Here is a 20,565-nt window from a genome sequence, read left to right as displayed (position 1 = left end):
AAGCTACAGAAAGTGTTAATCTTAGCACTGTGTAAGGTTATAGTTACACAGTACCAACTGTGAAAATTGAGTGGCTTTCAGCAAAGGTAATTTCAACATTATTTAAGCTTCTGAGCCCTTCTCTTGACCCAGCCAGCATCACCTTAATCATGCAGAGAACCAAGTTCATCCATGGACTGTTCTTATCCAAATATGTAATTATTCTGAGGAAAAATCTCTTTCTGGGAGTCAGCCAGTAGAAGATCCATAGTATGGTCTTAGTTTCCCTTCACTACTTCTTGCATGTTGCATTCTTAGTAGGTTTTTATCCATTATATTCTGTAGCCAAGGGCCTGGCTCTCCTTTGAAGTCAAATGACATTATCTAATGGCCATCAGAAAGAAATGTTTCAAGAAATCGAGAATGATGAGAGGAAATGTCTACCCTCTGTCCAGCTGAGGTCATATATCACTGCCAGTAATGCATTTTTGTTGCTGTGTCCTGGCCCAAATCCAGACTGTGCCAGGTCGAGAAGATTAGTTATGATTAGATGATGTTATAGTTGGCCTTCAGTTGTTTTCCATCTTGCCCACCCTTAGCAATCAAAATACATGGTTGGTTAAAAAAAAAAAAAAAAAGAAAAAACAAACAAACAAAACAAAAAATCACAGATCTTAGAGGGTTCATTGTAAGATATTTCTATTTCTCTACTTCTATTTATATTTTTGATGTGCATTTCAGTCATAACTGCCACAACAGTCACTAAGGCTAGAAGTTTACATTAAAGAAAAAGAGATAGAAAATGAAAGACTTACCTGGTCATGTGACTTCAGAAATTATTCTTTAAGAAGAATTGGACCGTAATTTGATTCAGACAAAAAAAATAAAAATGAACATTTGTCACGTACTTTCTATTTTCTAAAGCCTCTGAAATCCCGTTTTTGCAACTTCTTACAATCAGAAGCTTTGGTATGCTAGAGAAAGAGTTATTGTAGCATTTATGATTTGCTTGCAGAAATTTATATATATATATAACAAAAATGAATTTATTGCTATCAGATATCCAAATCAAATAAACTGGAGAAATCTAAAAAATAATGGGTGTCCTGTTCCTCTGATGGAAGCTCATTCTTTTATAAGTGTACTTTGATACTAATCAGCTTTGTCATGTCTACATTTTGCACAATCTTTATGACTCAAATCTTAAGATTAGAATGGAAATATACTATGAAAAATTTTCAAGGATAACCACAGAGGGTGAATGTTTGAATAAACAGATAACTAAAGCTCCTTGATGAACTAGTATTTTATCTATCTATGAAAGCATTCAGGACACGACGTTTTGCTGCAAAGAGTATTTTCTCCCCCCAGTCTGTGGTTTAAAAACATACACAAGAATGACAATATCAAGGATGTTCATTATGTTTTCTTGTAGAAGAAGGGGGAAGGTAAACTGGAGTCAATTGCTCAGAAGGTTCACCCAAGAGAAGAATGAGTCTCTTTGTCCTAAACAGTGTAGACACAAGGGAATCTGTAAAAAATCATGCCATGAAATTTCATGAATAGCTGAAGTGACAAGAATGACCATCATGCAGTTAAGAAAAAGGAAAATATATGTGTCAGCAGCCATCCAACCTATTACAATGGAAGAAATAGATAAACTATTGCAAGTTCTGGAAAAAATAATAATAATAATAATAACAAATCAAAACTAAATGAAAATACTCAGAATAAACACAATGAGTTGAAGGGGTGGTTGTGCCTCAAAAAACACATTTTGCAGAGCTATCTGTTGATCTTGATAAAGTACCATTTTCCACAATGAAAATACTATTTCAAATATCACTAACTGGCTGTTTCACCCAAAAGTCATAAGTGAGCAACCAATGTACTTCTCAGAAATTCAATCACAGTCCTCTCTGCAGCTGTGAAGGAGTTTTTGATCCCACCCCAGTGAGAAGAGCAGCACTTTCAGAAATCATTTGCTGGACTGTGTTTGACAGCAGAATGCCATATAAATCTGACCTCCCCATATATTTGAAGCGAAAAGAAGAAAATATAGTGGATCTTTCCCAATTGGTAGAAATATATTCATTTGTTGCCAAAATAATATTTATTTAAAATTGTCTGGACTTCCATTCTGAGCTTGGGAATTCTCCAGAAAATAGAGGGATATGTTCATTTATTTATTTAAAGGAAATACACCTGAACCTGTAGCATGCTACAATAACTGTAGTGATTTGGCACAAGAAACAGAAAACTGAAAGTCAGCAAAGACCCCATAGGTGCACTGTTTGTTCAGATTTGCTTTTTCTCTCTTTCCTTGTCTCCATTGTACCTGCCTTTGCAGTCAAGGAGCACGCTATCCTCAAGAGAGTCTCAGCACCTGGGCATAAAGTAGTGAGTCAAGCATGTGATTTCAGAATAATTCCACATTTCCTTAATCCAATGAACTGCAGTCAGTTATACCCTAAACTTCCAGCATATTTTGGTGCACAGGAATATACCCTCACATTCAACTTGGCAGCTGAGCCTGGAATAGTAGAACAGTGGTGCTTTAGAGGATTGGGAACGGTGAATAAACGGTGCTGGAATATGCAGACATATTTCTTCAGATTTCAGTAAACAGAAATCTTTCGTAACAACTTTGAATAAATGATTAATTTTGATTATTAGTCTGTGTTCTTATGTGGCTCATTATGGTTTTACCATGAAAATCCTGAGACTGAAGGTGCTTAATTGCCTCCTGCAGAGCCCACAGCCCTTGCAAAAGATAAACCTAGGCTAACTTCAAATCCTTTCATTACCTCTGTGTTTCATAAGCAAGGAGTTAGGCTATGTAGTCTAATATCATTACCATGCTTTTCTTGGGTCAGTTTGGCAGAGATTCATTTCACTGACTTTAGATTTCCAGAAGTACACTACATATGAAAGAACACTAGTTATCTAGTTTCCCTTGAGAGCCTCTGGAAAGGAATGTCTCAGCAGCACTTCTACACATCTGTATCGTGTACTTACACTGGCAAGGGATGAATCACCTGCTGGAGGTGCATGTACCTCTTGACAAAGATTCATTTCAGCCGTGAATAAGCTGAAAAAATATCTTCCACCAGATGTTTCATTTTTGGACAAGCTCAAATAAGTCTGATGAATCCCATCTGAAAGCACAAAGCTTTACTGTTTATTTTGCTATATTTCAAGTCAGATGAGGAAGAAATCTTACTTAGCAAGGCTGAGTTCAGCCATTGTCCCCGGTGGTTTCATTTTATGTACACGTAATATATTTGCCTGCTTATGTGAATGGTACAGGTTATGAGGAAGATAATTCAGTGGCTCAGAAGGTACATATATCATGCTTTTATGCTGAAAACAATCTGAGACAGAACCTTATAGCTGGCTTAGATGCTTGTAATGTCATTCACTGAAATGTTTTATGCCATGAATATAGCTGAAATTTGTAAAGACAATCAAATTAGCTTATAATTTGTTTATTTTATTTTCCCATATTTTATGCCTTTTATGCCATCTCCACTCCTTTATAATAACAGACCAAAGGATTTTCTTATGCATAAACGTAGAATTTTTGGTAGCCACAATAGTAGCAGACATCAGTAAAAATGCATGTATATTTTCATTGTGCCCAAAAGACAAGAATCAGAATTTGCAAACAGTAAAATTTAAGTAAGCTGTGTAGCAGCAATTCCTTTTCTTCTTGGTCTTAAATTAATGTGGATGGAGGTAAAACAAAGCACAAATGGAGGCAGAACAAATGAGCACATAAGGAATACACAAAATAAGGACTCCTACTGAAATGATCTGTTGATAAAGGAACTTGAGAATTAAACATGAGACTCTGGACTTCACATTTAATTCATAAAGCATGCTACCACAAATATAGGCATTATTTTGTTTTCATATAACACAAATGAAATGCAGCAATGTAGCCACCATAAAAGGTTCCTGCCAAACTTCCAACAGTTAGTTGATGCTCATTTCTAAAGCATTGGTCATAAGAAGTTTTGTGAACGAAAGAGACTGTTGGGATAGGTCCTGAATCTTTCGCCTTTGTACACAGAAAATACTAACTAATTTCTGAGAAATCTAAATTACATAGGTGCTTAATTTAGTCTTGTAAAAGATGTTCACATAAGGTAGGCTTTTGTATTTATTTACATGTTTAAAGATAGAAGTGCTCTGCAGATTTTCCAGCAGGCTTAATTAAGTAGGTTGTCTAAATCTTTACAAAGTCAGAAACTTTCAGAGATCCAGGCTAGTTGGTCTTGCTTCAGAACTGGAACTGTCAATCTCTTAGAGCAGAACAATAGAAATAAAATATCTTCAGCATAACAGAGAAATACTGTTTGGAACAAAACCAGAATCCATGCACAGTAAGACTTGCAACGGCTGTTTGGAGAGATTTTTTATGAAACAGTGAAGAACAAGACCTTCTGGTGTATAATTGATTCAATTGTCAAATACATAATTTTTAATTTTCCATTGAAACAGCCAAATTAACAGAGGTACAAGTAGGGGCAGAGTCAGAGACAATGGCTACAATGGTAAGTCAAAGCAAATAGGAAATTTCCTTTCCAGCTTTACTGTTAGAAAATATACATGCAGTGCTGTTCTCATTGAAAGGTTGCTTCCATCTGTCTGTTACTTGCAGAGCTGTGGATATGAGGTAGGTGCTTCCAGGTCCAACTTCTACCAGTTTAAAACATTTCTGTATGTCATAAGCTTTGCTAAAACACACAAATACAAGAACATACTCAGAAAATTTAGGCTGTCCAAGACCATCCTACTTTTTGGATTTCGTGGCACAGCCTTAACTAGGACACAGCTGAGAAGTGACTCAGCAATTCGCCCATAACAGTCCCTCAGCTAGGCAGCCTTACATGCCTCCCTAGGGAGCCACAGGTCTCTGTCAGTGGCAAGTTTGTCTTTCAGGCTCCTTCCCAGAAGAGGAAGGACTTCACTTGCATTTGAATTGCCAGGTTTCTCTATTACATACACTTCTGGAACTGCAGTTGATATGAAATGATAAGACAACAGAAAAGATGACAGGCTGTGTATCCAAAATGCAGTTGGCAGTTTGGTCATGATAAATAGAGTTCATACTTCTGCACAGAGCTCTTAAATTCTGTAGGTAGTTGCCACAAATCATCACAGAGGCAGACTTGCTAAAAGAACGGTGCTCAACAGCAAAATACTAAAGTTTTCTTATAGTTAAGAGTTTTCCTTACTATGCAAATCAGGGGAGAAAGTTCTTGGGTTTCTTTGTTTTATCTTGAGGGCAATAAGGTTCTTCAGTAGAAAGGAGTTCTGTACATATCCCGGCCTTTTACCAGTAGCAAATGAATTCACTCTAAGAGCCAGTGAAAGGCTACTTAAGCCTTCAGAATAGAAGCTCTTAAATGCTTTGCAGATAAGCTTTAACTACCTTGCAGATAAAACCAAAAGGAGAGGATACAAAATAAATAAATAAATAAAAATAAAAAAGCTAGGAATGCAACATATTTAAAATCTCTTGATTCTCTAGTCACAATGTCTTAACAGGCTAATTACATTCAAAGCAGTGAAAATTGTTTTGTGATGACAGCTTGGTACATTAACCACTAATGCAGACTATTTCTTCTACTCCTTACAAAGATCCTTTTTAGGTTTCTTTTCTCTTCTTCTTTGCAATGAGAATTACTGCAGACATTTCTGTCCACTCTTAAAAGGATTCAGAAAAATTGGTACTTGCAATCTGCACATTTTTTATTGTCACTTCTATTCACCTAAAATTGAAGTGAGATGGCTGAGACAGTGCAGGGTAGTTTCATATAATCAGCAAGAAAATCATTCAAATCATTCTCTCCAACCCATTTTTACCCAGAACTATTTTGTCTTGAACATACCTCTTTCACAATGCTTTCTCAAATAACTCCTTCACCTCATCACCCAAGGAAAGCAACGTCAGAGTTATCAGATTTCTAATAAATTCGCACAGATATGACCAAACATAAAAGTGACAGTCCCTGTCATATGCATATGCACGTGCAAATGGCTAAAAAAGTAAGTTAGGACGTGGGTTCATGAACCCATTCTGAAACAGAAATTGTACAGACCTAGAGACTCAGGACTGGAAAGCCATTTGCATTGCCAACACACCCCGTACTCAAAGGCGACAATTCAGCAGATATTCAGGCTATAAGAGCACCAGTCCTCAAATGATTTTTTTCAACATACTTGATGGTGTAAACTGAAATGAAACAAAACATAAACAGAAGATGTTGCAGAAGACAAATACAAATAGAAGAAAACATCAATATTTATGAGCAACTGTATACCTAGAAGGAGATCTGAACACACTCATGGTATCACTTATATTTCTGAAGTAGTGTTTCTTGCAGTCATCTGCTCTCCTTCACTTAGCAAATGAGACACACCAGAGAATCTTATTTTGAGCTAATCAAGCCCTTAGGCTATGCCTGTACCAGTAAATAAAGGCACAGGCTCAGGCTGAAGCTCTGGCCTGCAGTTATCCAAAATGCTCACAGTTGTGTGCTCCTCAGCAGAGTTTCTGTCTTCATCACCTAACACTTTTACAGAGTCATGAGTATGCTTGCAGAAATACACACAAAAGGGGCTATTTCCAATATATTGTTTAGGAGGGTGTCTACCTGAATTAGTTCATCTACTGTCCTCCCACATTACACCACTGCAATTTGCACTATTAATCCTTTAACTCACATTGTACTCTCACATTGTACCCTAAGGCAAACAATAAATACTCTCCAATGTTATGCACAACTCAGCCTTCACATTATTTCAGATACTTCAAACTGAAAAACATAATTATTCATTTGTCTTAGGGCCATAAGACAAATTATTCATTTGTCTTATTCATCCACGTGGAGCTAAAGATGTCTCAACAGCATGAATGCAGCCATGTCCTGCCACTGGGTTAAAGGACAGAGAATGGTCTCTGGCTTTTTTCAGTGCAAGAGTATGAGCCGTTTACTGCGTATTTCAATCAGTTGCGTGTAGTGCTGACTTCTTGGTTAGAGGACCAAGATTTTTTCCCTTGTTGTTTGAAAATCCCAGCCCCAAACTTGTAGTTGAGGAAAGCATGATATGGTCACAAAGCAAAAATTCCATTATTGCGAACCATGCTGTTGCAACACCTACCTTTGAGTACCTATTATGCATGCAAATTCCTATCAGCAAGAATGGATTACAATATATGATCAGTATACTGAATTAATATTACCATTCTTAATTGCTGCAGAAATATTTGGATGTAGTTATGTTTTAGTACATTTCTCATCTTCTCAAGTCCATTCACTGACAAGTTATTCAGTGACTTCATTATGACATGTCTGAACTGAGACCTCATAGTTTCATTATAAATCAATGTAAATTTTGGTATTTATATATATGCTTCCATCTTTAATACTAATACTATTACACCATCCCATGCTGATATTCCCATCTTAAATATTTATGACACTATGTCCTCTTGTTAACTTCATTGAAGAATGTGAGATTCACAAAAATTTGAGGGCTGTGGTAGTTGCCAAAATATTTATACCATCACTATGAGAATGTCCTTACAGAAAAGGATGTAGCAGTTGCCAACACTTTTAATGCCATGTGTTCACCATCTGAATTACAAGGAAATAGCCTTTATATATGTTTCTAGGGTCAGTTTCTTTCACTGGTCAGATAAGGCTGTAAAGGCACCAAAATGGTTTTATTCTGTACATGCTTCAGATGAACATCCAAAAACATAACATTACCCATCACTGTGCTTGCATTAAATATTAAACCTGGAAGCCAGACACTGCTGCTCATTTTGTGCTCTTATAAACGGCATGATTTTAATAGCTTCCTAAACATTATCTCAGATCTTTATTTTTTCTTGTAGGGAATGGGTAAGCTATGAATAATTCCAAATCCAGATTCAGTAAAATATTATACTGTAATAGTCAGCATAACCAGAGTGGCAGGCAGGAAGGAAAGAATAAAAATAATATCAGTAGGTTTCTTTTATCAAATCATCTCTTATGCTTTCCAGATGGGAGCAGGAGAGCAGTTCCCACCTGGTTATAATTTTTACCTTTTTGATATAATTTAAAAGAGTATGAAAATAATGTGTATCTCTCCAGACACATGTGCTGAAATGCAACTGTGAGATAATACTAAACCCCACCTGAGAAAACACCTCATTTTCTGACAGACACTCTGAAACACTTCTAGGCTTAAGAACTATGTGTAAATCATTGTTGAATTAGTGTTAAAAGTAGAGTGATAATTATCAATTGTAATTGTAATTGTAAATAAAATATAAACATCATTCATGTACAATACCGAGAGCATTGTGGACTATACTTCTCAAGAGTCAGAACAACTGGAGTCAGTTTACAACTGGAAAACCTATCCCATGGAAATATGCTGCAGTCAATTTGCCTGCAATTGAAAATCAATTGTATAGGCAGTTACTAAGATTTGACAAAAGTGTGGCTTAACTATCTGAGTTCTGCCTTTTCTACTCCTCAGGTTTTTGTTTGCTTTTTTAAAATCATATCTGAAGAGTTAAAAATCTAAAGAAAGTATGGTAGATCTCCAAAATTCTGGTCTTCCTCAAAGAAAGGCTGACATCAAAGAATTACAAATTTCTTAAGAGTACATTTCAAGGGGAGAAAATGAATAGCAGCAGTCCAAGATGTTATGAGGCCAGTTCTGTACTAAATAAATTTGTATTTTAGTCTTTGAGGTAGTTAAGTAGCATCAAGCAAACTCCAAAGTTTGCAGCTTCATTTTCTTTTGCTACACTGGTGATACATAGCAGTTTTTGGCTTTTCTTGCTTATCAGCTGAGGTTTACCAAAATATATCAGTCATGATCTACATTCAAACCCAGTTCTCAGTTGAGACTTTCAGAGGCAATGAGGCCATCAAAATGTACAGCATTGATCTGATCTCCAAGGGACAGAGAAAGTCCAAACTAAACCATTAGACTTCAGATAGACAGGGGCCTAGAGAAGCAGAATGATGATGAAAAATGAATCGAGTTTATGTGAGTGCAGTGCATAGGAGGATACCATATAAAAGGTTGATGGTAACAAGTAAAAGTTATAAGTAAAAGCAAGTGCCTTTTGCTGTACTTGGTTAGTAGGGAAGAAGAGACCTGCCCAAGTCAAGGACTGCAACTGAAAGCACACCTGCTTTTTCATTCTAAATTGGATGGAAAAGAAGACCCGCTTACTTGGGTACTTCCATCTGTGTTAGTTTCTTGAGGACATCAATATGAGATTTTGTAAAGAATATCACAACTCCAAAGCCTTTTTGTGGGACTCACTATCTTTGATTACGTTAACAATGAATGAGTAAAACTGATAATCATATATTGTTAAAAAAAATTAAATCATAGTAGAAGGGCATATGGGGAAATTAATAAGTGAAACAGATGGCTGTAATGTATATCAAAGTGAGTGACTTAAAGTAAATAATTAAAGTAATGAAATTATCAGTGAAGTTTTTTCATTAAAATTCTAATAAAAATAAAGGAATGGTTCACGATCTTTAATCTTAAATGTAATTAATATTTGCTGCCAAAATTGACTGAATGCTTCTATTTATCATTGTGACTCTGCTGTGAAAATGAAAGCGATGGAAAAAAATAAATCTTTGTGAGTCTGGTACTCTGTTTTTGAAAACCAGCGTGGGTGGACTCTACATTATCCTGTTATTTGAATCTAACCCAGCATTTCAACGCATCTTCTAAGAAGTCAAATATCTGAACTACACTGAAAAAAGTCATGCTAAAGTAATGATGAAAACAGAACAGCTGTAATAATAACATAACATTCAACAATATTGGTTAAAGAAATGGTAAATGTGTGGTGAGAAATGTGAATTACATATAGGTACACTGATCATGGACAAACTTTAGCATATAGCACATTACCCATCACATGACACATGGCAGTTACTCTGGCAGTCATTTCTGCTTTCATAGCTGTGTTAGCTCTTAGTTTCAATAAAAGTATTTAAATAGTAGCTATTTTAGGCATCCAACTGCTAAGCAAAGATTTGGGTAATGTTTGAACTGAGTCCACAGCAACTGATGTGAGAGAGAAGGCAAACGCAACTATTTGGGAGAAGGGCAAAAATAAAATGGAAATCATACAGAAGAAAAGTCATGGCCAAGGGATAGTTTAAATGGAGAACTGAGCCAACCTCACAGCTTGCTTCCAAGACTAATTTCAGAGTCAGACCAGCTCAGTTCTGTTTATCTAACCACACCATCACAGAATTAAGGGAAAGGGAGAAATGCTGATGGAGAACAGGTGGTGGCAGAGTGAAAAAAAAAAATATTTTCAGAAATGTCATTAGAAATTTGGGCAACACTGAACAGATCCTTACTAGACTTTCCAGCAGAGAATGGGTTTGCTGTTTTTTGGGGGGTTTTGGGGGTTTTTTTTTGTTGGTTTTTCTTTTTTTTCTTTTTTTTTTTTTGTTTTGTCTTTTCTTCCTGGATGTGTGTTTTTGGAGAATTGTTTAAATAACTGACAACTGAATCTTCTGAGACTTCTCTACATTATTCTGAAGCTCAAGCATTTACTATAACCTGGCAATGAATAATGTGTGCATATTTAAAGGTCTCACATAGTGTTCATCTGATGAATTCAATGAACATTAAATATCAAGGGGATTTTCTTTGTGAAAATAGCCTAACCTTCCTTTTAGAAACTCTGAGTAGACTGAGGTCTCTTTATTTATCTTTAATTCACATAAGATTGTCCTCTCCTATTTTCTACTAAATAAAAGTAGAAAGTATCTGGAAAAAAAAATTGTGCCTTGGGGTAATAGTGACCCTTTTTTGGACAAATCTCCCTTCCTTTCTTAAATAATTTTGCTGATGTGGTGGTATTTGTAGCACAAAGCTATTTTTATATCTAGAGGGAATCTGGAGAAACAATTTCATGTTATTGCTAGGAAAAGCTTTGTCTTTTCTCATTCCTATGACAAATGCCTAGCAGATGTGAGAGGATTTTTCCCTCGGAATATAAATGACGATGCTCTCTCTTACTTCAAGAATGAAACTCAAAATACATGTTTACCGAATCCCACCTGCATCATACCCCCTTTCTGGTATCATGCATACCAAGAAGGTGACACCTTCAATTAGCACCTCAGAAGCACCTAGCAGGCATGTGAGCAGGGAGGTGCTTCATATTTCATTTGCAGTTCTTTCTTCATTGCTGCTGAATTGTACCTCAGAAGCTGATACAGAATATGAGAATATTTTTGTGGTATTTCCTTCCACTAAATCCCTTGCACTGTTAATCAACAGCTAAAGACAAGCAATTTTATATAGCTCTGCCAGATTTTTTTAAGTCTGTGTTAACTCAGGTATTAATTTGCTTTTAAGATATTGCTTTTCTGATTATATTGGAATAAGTGTTTAGCAATAGGTACAGAAAACCAGGATTTGGTGGGGAAAAAAAACATCACCACACAGCAAGGGTGAAAGAAGCTGCAGCTTCATGAAAATTCAATAGCATTTACTTTCTATGGTCAACTTTATTAAATATTGTTTCAAATAACAAGACTCCTAAATAATTCATTGTAAAGGTAGCATCTGTGAAACATCCTTACATATATTTCCACCTATTTTCATTTCAACCTAATTTAAGATAAATGAGGATGAACTTATCAATACTGGAGAAGCATAAAGAAATGTTGCTGGGAGAACTAAGTGCGGAGATCATGGTGATTGTCCACCTCACCGAATACATACAATGTCTTTGTAGAAACATGCTAAAATGTAAGTTCTGAGTACAAGAAGAAAATCTTAGCCATTTCTACCTTTGTTAGGGACATAGTTCTCAAAGGTATACAATATGATATCAACCAAGTCTTTGGGGTTGTGAGAATCTGCTTTACCTGGGTGTGCAGTCACTAAAGCAGCAGCAGGAAGAAGGTAACATATTGAGGCTGTAATTCAACAGTACAATAATTTTAATTTGAAAATTCTTTACTCTGGATTAAAAACGCCCCAGTAATAGAAAAAATATCTAATCCAGTATAAAATCATTGTCACGACTTGTGTTTCTTTAATATATTTGTGTAAGTTTAGTATACCACAAGGCTTCCTGTGAGGTCAGGTGTTGCCTGTGCATTGTACTATAAATTTAGACTAAACCAGATGTAGTTTGTCCTCCTGCATCTGTCATGGACAACCTGCTGTCTCCTTCTTCCTGCTGCACTTTTGCTCTTTTTTATTTTATTCCTTTCCTTTTCCCTTCCCCAGCCCCTTCACTCCACTTACCCTGTCTCGTCTCCAGTACTCAGCAGACCATATCTTGAACCAATTCAATACAATTTTAAAAAGTGTTCTTTGGAGGGAAAGATGGAGATTTTGTATTGAATTCTTGCTCCATTAATGAGATAAGCTGGTTAAAATACTGGAAATCTCAGCAAGATGTAGGATAAATGACATCTTTGGATGTATTTGAGTCAAGCCTCCTCTTAGAGCTGGGTAACTTCAAAATCAGATCTGCTTGCATAGGATCATCCCTATTTGAGTTTAAGACCCTATTGAGGCTCTTTAATTCTGTGTAGATATACTTTAAAAGTCAAATTCACAAAGGCATTTCTGTACTTAATTCTCACCTGGGAGAGCTGTACAAGTTAGGCATCTAAAAAGTTTTGAGTTAGATAGGTAGACACTACCTATAAGTTCAACTAAAGGGCTGCAGTCAGGATCTGTAGTTGATTTCCAGCATCAGAGATTGAGGGAGGTGGAAGCAGACGGGAACACTATTTGATAAACAGAAGCCTGTGAAATGCACTTGCTGGAAAAGCTCAGGATTTTTTTTCTGGTAAATGTATTAAATGTTGCAATAACATGAGATACTGTCCAGTATATGTTCACTTAGGAAAAAAAAAAATAATAATAAAGAAATGTAAAAGTAGAGGGGGAGGGAGGACTGTGGGTTGCTTTTCAATATGTGTTTATCCCAAGGCCCAGCACTTTACCGATGGAAATGCCTAAAGCTCTTGCAAGGTTGATGGCAATTCAAGGGGAAGGAAGAAAAGGTGCACAAAGGAGAAAAAAACCTCACATCTGCTCTTGATTTTTTTACTCCAGGAAGAAAGAATCTCAAAAAACTGGAACATGATCCCCATTCCATAGATGTCCTTCCTTTAACTGGCAAAGGAGAAACTTTGTCTAGAAACTCCAGCTTGTCTCATGATGACAGGGGCAAACCATTTTACCTCATCTGTATGCTACAGCAACATTGTAAATTAGTCTGTAAAATGAGTCTGGGACTAGGGAGGCTGAATGTGCCCCAGTGGATCAGCTCTGACATATGCCTGAACAACAATCCTATTCCTAGTAGTCATCAGTACCAGGTACGTTGGAGGAAAGTGAGATTGCCGAGGAAGGTCAGTGCATGGCATTTTCATATGTATATCACAGAATCATAGAATTATAGAATCACAGAACAGCTCGGGTTGGAATGGACCTTATAGATCATCTAGTTCCAGCCTCCATGCTGCAGGCAATGTTGCAACCACTGAATCAGGCACTAGATCAGGTTGCTCAAAGCCCCAACCAGCAGGGCCTTGAATACTTCCAGGAATGGGGCATCCACATCTCCTCTGGACAGCCTGTGCCAGCGCCTCACTAACGACACAGTGAAAAACTTCTTTCTGACATCTAATTTAAGACTCCCAGGTTTTAGTTTAAAATCATTCCCCCTTGTCCCATCACTGTCTACCTATGTAGAAAGCTGATTTACCTCCTGTTTATAAACTCTCTTTCAGTACTGAAATGCTGCACTGATGTCTCCCTGGAGCCTTCTCCAAGCAAAGCAAGCCCAGCTCCATCAGCCTGTCTCCACTGGAGAGGCACTCCAGCCTGCTGATCATCTCAATGGCCTCCTTTGGACCTGCTCCAACATCTCCACATCCTTCTTTTGCTGGGGGCCCCAAGCCTGGACACAATTCTCAAGGTGAATCCTTACAAGAGTACCTCTTACAGAGCAGAAGGGAACTTTCCCCTCCTTGCTACTGGCTACCCTTCTTCTGATGCAACCCAGAATACAGTTGGCCTTCTGGGCTGCAAGCACGTACTGCTGGCTTATGTCCAGCTTTTTGGAAAAGAGCAGGATCTCCAAATCCTTCTTTGCAAGGTTGCTCTCAGTGAGTTCTTCTCCCAGTCTGTACATATCTGGGATTGCTCCAGCCCAAGTAAGCACCTTGCATTTGGCCTTGTTGAACCTAATTCAGTCCACATGGAACCACTTTTCAAGCCTATTCTGGTCCCTCTGGGTGGCATCTCTCCTTCCTATTTTGCCAACTGCACCACACAGCTTGATGCTGTCAGCAAACTTGCTGAAAGTGCACTCAATCCCATCACCCCTCACTGATAAAGATGTTAAAGAGTATTATTACACCTCCCCATAGAAGAAGGTTTACTGTGCTTTTAGATTTATTGGGGTTTTTTTGTTTCTTTGTTTTCTTAACGTGTAAAAATATCGGAGACACACAAGAGGGGCTTTCCCCAGAGGTTTGCTTTTAAAACCACCTAGATAGCAGAGGTTGCAGAAATACATCAGTTTAGCCTGGTGAAAAAACCCTATATCTGAGCATGCTTGATTTATGAACACAAATCAACCTAAATCAGCCACACCGGCCGCATCACTTACCAGGTGTATCAAATCTGGTTTATCATATAACACCGCATTGCGTCCTGAGCAAAATTTCCCACCCCTGAGAGGAGAAAAGAGGCTTCTCTCCAGCACGGGAGGCGGCCGCCAGCTCAGCAGCCCAGGAGCCGCGCGGTGCTGCTGCCCTCCTGCGGGCAGACGGCGATGCTGCGCTCCCGGGCTGCTGGGCGGGGGGCTGCAAGGAGAACATAAGGAAGCAGCATTTCATTCCTAAGTTTTTCTCGTAGAATAAATCCAATCCGTTAAGTGCTCTCTGCTTTACTGTTGCTGCTCTGTGCATAACAACGTGATGCTGCAATACATCCATACAACACGTTGGTTCATTATTAAATATATGATTTAACAGCATTTCTGTCTTCATTTCTGTTACTGAGCCTCAGTAACAACTAACTCAATGTACATTATCCTTCCAAATGATGTTGCCTATTTCTGAGAGTTTTGTTTAGAGGAACAACGAGGTCCATCTTTTCTGTAGGTAACTGACCTATAAAGATGTCAGGGACTGATTCAGAGTGCTGACATCTCCCCAAATGTTTTAATTCCGGGAACACCTACACTTTCGTAACTCAAATGTTCATATTACTTCTAATGTGAGAATCAACAACACTTGTGAGAACCACAACACTTGTGGCTTCAGGAAACTTCTTTTTCCCTTCCTCTTTCCCCCTCCTCTTTTCCCTTCCGTTCCCCTCCTCTATGTTTGTAGTTCCTGCTTCTGGAGGAGGAACATCAGTTCTGAAGAAGTGTGTGAACCTTTTCCTGGGTTGGTCACTGGAAACAAAGCAAGAAAATCTTCCACTTGAGCTGTTTCTAGGCCAAAAGTGTCTGGGTTGTAACCAGGTAGTTGCAACCTTACCTTGGTATTAAATTCCATGCAAATAAACCACTGTAGTACTAGACGCAGGAGATCCACATGGTTTTAGACTCACCTCTGGGATTTTACAGCTGGGATGTCCTGAGGAACTAATTCATGTAGTCCGTACTGGACTACAAGTAATGCAGTGCAATGTTAACTGGGTTAGCCTACAGCCTTGCTGTCAGTATAAATGTTTGACAAAATTGATCCAACTTCCCTATCTCCATTTCTGTGTGAAGCCATAAGTTCTACTCACCTCTCCATTCACGGGGAACTTTCAGTATCATAGAATCACAGAATGGTTTGGGTTGGAAGGGAACTCAAAGCCCACCCACCCCAACCCCTGCCGTGGGCAGGGCTGCCCCCCACCAGCTGAGGATGCCCAGAGCCCTATCCAGCCCTGCTTTGAGCACCTCTGGACATGGGGCACCACAGCTTCTCTGGGCAGCTGGGCCAGTGCCTCACAAGCCCAGTGAAAAATATAAGGACATTAAAACTGTGAATTTGACAATATTTAAGGTCACTGACATAGATACCAATTGTGTGAATTCACAGAAAATGCTATCCTTCTGTGTGAAATGCTGAAGTCTGGAATGTGACTCTGCACTGCTTAGCACATATTTCTGAGTATTGCAGAGAAAGAAATAACAGATACAATTAATATTCATTGATCATTAATATATAATGTTAAGAGATTTCTCAGGTTATTCTGTTAACTGAATAAATTGAATCCCATTAAATTAATTTAAGTGTGTTAGCAGAAATGAATTGCTGTGGTGCCAAAGAACTACTTAAATAAAATCTATTTTCTCACAGGAGTGAAATGAGTAACCAGCTTTGTTATCCATACAATCACTAGAGGGCAGAGCACAAGTTGCAAAGCACAGAAGAGGATTAATAAAGTCAACAGCATTGCTTGGGTATCACAGGCTTTGAAAGTCATCCCTGTGGATTTTAAGTTATATTTTTAGAACTTGTATTTTTTCTTACTCTCCTTTCTTACTATTATCCAACACATCCTATATGCATGCTTAAAATGACAGAAATCAAGGATTAAAATATTTCTATTGATAGCACCAGTGATTTGGTTGAAGAATTTTTATCAGATTAAATACTAATCTCTGAATGAATTAGTCTTAATTGACTGTTTTAAACCACAGAGTTAATTTTGATCATCATTTATATATTTATTTATTTTAACTGATCAATTTGAACTCATTTATGGTTGTGCTGATTTATAGTATTTACAAAACATTTAAACAGAAATAACTAGTTGTGCACTTTAAAAAATAAAAACAAACCCACCTGTAACTGAAAAATAATCCTACTTAAATGTATAGGAAGATTTAAACAATTATTCCTCACCACCAAACCTATATGCAAGTTGTTATATACACTCATACACACTGATAGCTCTGCAGAGAAGATTGTGTGTAGTAAGTATTGAAACAAATACTGATCAACTGAAACAAAAACAGATCAACTTTGCCATTTCCTCATTTTCTCTATAAAACTATGACTTCCTCTAGTGACTTTTAAGAGACTTGTAAAATATTGATAAGCTTTGAGACATCAACATTCAAAAGTGTTTGTTCTTTGGCGGTTTTGCTTTTGTTTGTTTCCTTACTTTTTATTTAAAATACATTTCTAGTAACATTCACTTGAACAATGCTAGTCCTGTGGGGAAAAGGCATCATAGCTAAAGTTATAAATAATAATCACTAAAGTATCTAAATTAACCAAAACCATACTATACCTTTCCTTTAAAGCTCCTGAATGAAATGTTCACTTCATTTTCTTAGAGCTCTGAATATTTCTATTATGTGTATATGCGTAGAGGGCTTCTGATTAACAACAGCAGAAATACATCTTAGAGGATCACAGATGGTTTGTGATAGCATGGAAATCTTCAGTCATTTCTTAATCTGTTCTGCTGTAACACAGAATTGCTTATTTCAAACCTGATTGCACCACTTTGTATATACATAAGTGCAACTTCAAAAATATATATCAAAGATGTAGGTAAAAAACACAAACATCTGTCCTGGTTCTCTAAAGTCTGGACATCACATTTTGATAAAGCTCAGTGTAGAAGGAAAGAAGTAACTCACAAAGCTGAGTTTCAGGTTGGCAATTCTCTGAAACTCAGGCAAAAACCCAACCCCAAGGAATCAAGAGGTGTGAGTCCTGTGATAGAACACATAGACAGATATATCCAGCCAAGCATCTTCTGAATGCACCTACAATTACAAACAACAGAGCTCTTACTACCTCAAATCTGGTCTTCAGAAAACGTGTATAGCTCCATCCGTGTTTTAGCACAGCCCAGCCCGATGGTGACAGTTCTGTATGAGACTGTGAGCAGTGTCAAGGACATTTGGAACACAAGACCTACAGTTTTCCAGTCAGGATTTGGGTTCTAAACTCCACAATGTGCTTAAAATACTATGTATTTTCAGACAATATAGATATATATTACATGAAGAGCTTTGCTCTGTTATGCAGTGCTATTTAGAAATATGATGTGAAAAGTCCTGACAGATCATGCCAGGGTGAAAGTCCTGTCTTTCTATGTAATATCAACTGTGTTGCAAGTGATGTTGCATCTCAAATTTTTGGGGTCTGGAAAGAACAGACGCAGAATTGAGATTGTTTTAGGAGGTGGGTTTAAGTGGTTAATGAATAAAATGAGAAAGCAGGTGCCATATTTCACAACCAGATTAGTGGCCCGCCTTCAACCTTCTGCTTTGCTTTTGTTTCTGTTTTTTATTCTCTTTCATTAATTTCATGTACAACTTCTTGTGTATGTATATATATATATACACAAAGCAATTATATAAATATTCAAAGCAATTTGACATGACATATGAATCCAGGAGTTCCTTGGATCTAACGTTGAAGTCAAATCTTTAACCCATGTATCCATCCTCTGCAATGGTGACAGAGAAGAAGAAACAAAAATTATTTGGCATTCTGTATGGTAGTCCAATCCTGTGTGTTTGCGCTTACAGGGTCTCATTAGATGGATCTCATTCCATGTTCTCTATCATCCTGGAACGGGTTGGTTGGCCAACCAAACCAGTATCAAACAGACTTGCAGCTTTGTATATCAGCAGTACTCTCCATAATTTCTATCGTGCTTTATGCTAGAGATTTCAGTACACTTTATTATATACACAACCACCCATTCTATGGTCCAGCTGTTGCCTACATTATACAGAGAAGTGTGACAGAGATTAAACCTGCCTTGCCTGTTCAGCCATTTTCTTGAGAAGAATCAGCATTCATTCATAGAACAACCAATCATTAAACTGGAATTTACTTTATACTAAGGCAGTGCTCCAACACCACTTTGTGTGTGCCCTGCCTTTGTTGACCAAGTAATTATTAATTTTACCCACAGGAGGGCAGCAAGAAGCTGAAAATCCCGCATGATATACAGTCATGATGTTTCAGTGAGCTATTCAAACTTCTAATTTACATTGCAAAAAAAAAGTCCATTTAAAAGTCTGCTTTTTGGTGTAAACCTACACGAGGTTTTTTTTTACACTGTTTTTTTTCCCCTGAAACTTAGATTTATAAGAAAATTAATTATAAAAAGTTGAGATATTTTACTTTTTCCTTACTTGACAGTTTATACTCTTGGGCATGCCACAGCCTGAAATCAAGGAGTCTCAGTCTTCCATATGGAATAGATATTCTTGTTTTTCCTTCCATGTTGTTTTAACAACAAAAGAGATGCAACCAACACAATTAAGACTACACCACATTCAGACCAAAAGGCCAACAGAAGCCCAGGAATCCAGGCCTGCCTTTTGCAAGGCATCAAGTCAGATAAAATGGATCCTTGGAAACTGCCCAGGAATCCTAAATGCTTTAGCCTAGTCTGTTCTACTCCAGCATCAGATATTTTCTAGAGACATAATTTGAAATTGGGAGAAAAATTAAAATATCCCCACAAAAGCATTGTGAAATTCCTGAGGATATCCATTATAGAAGGCATTTTTCAATATTATTCAGTTAACTGTACTTTGCAGAGGCTGACTGATCCTTTGACCACTAATGTTTAGGTTTATTTTAATAAATGTGCCTTCATAATCCCAATTCATACTGTTGTTCTAACATCAAGGGAGAAATGGAGACATTATGGCATGCAGAGATAAAATGTTTAATCCACTGAGGATTATTAATGCCCTCGGTTACATAAATATGCTTTTTGAAGACAATTAGACAGGCAGGGGATTGTTCAAATGGTTTCCACCACACTTTATATTTGCATCCAGTTACTTCAGCTTTGTACAGTATTTTTAATGAAAGAATTTTAGTTTTACTTGTTCTGATGAAGCCCAAGTTCAGTCCAGCTCAGATTCTTGCCAACCACACCTCTCATTTTTCTCAGCAAGTTCAGGCAAAGTAATTTATGGTATACTTAAAAGGGTATTTCTTAGGAACATGTTCATAACTCATAATTCATTTTGTAGATGCTGACACTGAAATTCCACTTTGCAATCATTGCTGGCACTTTACATCTAAGCATCTGACTTATTCATCAATGGATTCAGTCACTTTGTAATACTTGATTTATTTTCCCATTATCCTATACACAAGCAAATAACATCATCTTTAAGTTTGCCCCTGCACTAGAAGAAATTTAGCAATAAACATTTTAAAATGTGTTTTCTGGCTGGTAATGACTGAGTCTGTGTCCCAAAATCAATGCCAAGCCAGGAGGGAGCACTTATTTACTGGGCTTGGTCTGACGTTTCTCAGTTTAGGCAGCAGCATTTGAAGTTGCATTGTCAGTGGAAAATACAATAAGCTTAAGTCCAAAAGTACTGATCCCTGTTAATGAGTCCACCAGGATGTCAAACATGGTTTGCCCGGCGCTCAAGTGCATGCTCTGACATATCTAAAAGTGGGTACTTTCATCAAGGAAGCCATCTGAAGTCCCCATGGGGCTTTACTATCACAATGTCAGTGCTTAGCTGCAAGTATGCAGGAG

This window comes from Coturnix japonica, chromosome 1 (assembly GCF_001577835.2).
Source record: "Coturnix japonica isolate 7356 chromosome 1, Coturnix japonica 2.1, whole genome shotgun sequence".
Lineage (NCBI taxonomy): Eukaryota > Metazoa > Chordata > Aves > Galliformes > Phasianidae > Coturnix > Coturnix japonica.
This window is presented reverse-complemented; position numbering follows the sequence as displayed.